Below are 2,036 nucleotides of genomic sequence, written 5' to 3' on the forward strand. Positions count from 1 at the left end.
TGGTTTGGTCATCCCAAGATCATTAAAAATGGCTGACCCCAACAATATGTACAAAAACATAAAATGTAAATAAAAAATACAAACAAATTTCCCTTCCTAAAGTACTTTTAAGAAAAAAAACAAGGCCTTGGACGTTTTGGTTCTTTTCTCCTCCGCTTTGCAAGTTCACGTTGTGGTTTTGGTTGGTGGTGGAGAGTGCGTGTCATCTGCAGGTGGCGCTGCCCCAGGTGGGTGGGCGGGCAGGCGGCCGGAGTCTCTACCCGAAGGTGACCACGTTTAGGTTCTGAGAGGGGAAGTGGAGGGTGAATAGGTCACGGAGGCCTTTAACTTTTCCTGTTTTTGCTCATCCTCATCAGTCTTCTGCTTCTTGGTGTCAACATCGTCATCCTCATCATCTTCAGCAGCCCGTTTGCCTATAGCTGCCTCAGCCTCCTCATCTTCATCTCCATCCTCTTCCTCACCATCACCTTCCTCCTCCTCCTCCTCCTCCCCCTCCTCCTCCTCTTCCTCCCCCTCCTCCTCCTCCTCCTCCCCCTCCTCCTCCTCTTCCTCCCCCTCCTCCTCCTCCTCCTCCTCCTCCTCCTCCTCCTCCTCCTTCCCTCCTTCTTCATCTACCTCATGGTCAGCCTCCTGCTCCCCATTTTCCTCACTAGCGTTCCCATTCGCAGGTGCATTGTTTCCATTCTCTGCCTCCTCCACACTTCCTTCTTCTCCTTTAAGTCCCTGGTGGTGATCTTGGAGCTGGTGTCCACGGCCGTGTCTGACATGGTGGGGCACACCGGTGATCCTATGCAGCGAATTTTTTTTTTAAAAAGCGAGAGTTGGAGGACCCTGGAGAAGAAGCTTCCTGAGTCCGCGGAGGGTGGAGGAGGCCACGGCAGAGGTGGTTGCAGCGAGCGGAGAGGAAGCCACAGGAACAATACAAAGATGGCTTTTCAGAGCAGCCAGTCAATAATCCACTTTTTCATCGCCAGTCACAATTCGATGCAAAAAAGACTCTTTTGTGCCATTGAAGCAACATTTTACTGATGACTTTTAGGTTTTCCATTTGTCTTTCGTTCAGTTGATGTGGCACCCATTTTCCTTCCTTTAAAATCTTTCCTATTGCTTGTAAATTATCGGAAATTGTTTGCTGAGCAATGTTTAATCTTTCTGCAAGTCGTTTTTGAGTTTGACATGCATCTTCGTCCAATAATGCTTGTAATTGTTGGTTTTTAAACTTTTTCGGTTGACCTGGACGTTTCACATCAAAATCATTACTTTTAAAGCATTTAAACCAGCGTTCACAAGTATCTTGAGATGGAGCATGTTCACCATAAGCTTCCCGAAGTATACAATAACTTTTTCTTCAAAATAAAGTAATTAATTATAACTTCCTGCTAATGTTCTTTTTTTTGCATGAAATTCGACATTTTTAAGTGTAAAAATATCTATGATGTTAACACCTGCAGCAAACTTGACATATGAAGTTTTGAAGCTTGCTTTCAATACAACAAAATAGCATACATATCAAATCGCATATATATCAACATATGTGTAACGCCATCTAGTGAAAAAAATCCGCATTATTAACTGGTACACCTAGTAATGCTTAAAAAAATAAAAACATTTAATTAAAAGTAGAACTGGCTCAGCTGGAATGCCTTAGTGGTTGAGCGTCAACCTATAAACCAGGAGGTCACAGTTCGATTCCTGGTCAGAGCAAGATCCCCAGTGTGGGGGCTGCAGAGGCAGCTGATCAATGATTCTCTCTCATCATTGATGTTCCTATCCCTCTCTCCCTTTCCCTTCCTCTCTGAAATCAGTAAGAAATATATCTATATATCTATATATCTATATATCTATCTATCTATCTATCTATCTATCTATCTATCTATCTATCTATTATTGTTTAAGGTATTACAAATAATATATATATATTTAAAAGTACAACTGTTTTGACTATTACAATTAAGGGAGAAATGTTAAAAGCCACAATGGCTGGAGGTATTTTGAAGACACAAGCATACGCATCTGAAATACTGCTCTGTGTCTTT

General features: G+C 42.5%; 1 pseudogene across 1 annotated transcript; it reads right to left on the minus strand.

Moving 5' to 3' along the window:
• Positions 1 to 232: 232 nt before the first annotated feature.
• LOC307103091 lies at positions 233 to 856 on the minus strand (annotated as a pseudogene). Its single transcript, XR_013815280.1, has 2 exons — positions 616 to 856; positions 233 to 519 (listed from the first exon to the last, which is right to left on the minus strand). The product of XR_013815280.1 is annotated as an uncharacterized misc_RNA (transcript).
• Positions 857 to 2,036: the final 1,180 nt, after the last annotated feature.

This window comes from Cnephaeus nilssonii (assembly GCF_951640355.1).
Source record: "Cnephaeus nilssonii genome assembly, chromosome: 1".
NCBI classification, from domain to species: Eukaryota; Metazoa; Chordata; class Mammalia; order Chiroptera; family Vespertilionidae; genus Cnephaeus; species Cnephaeus nilssonii.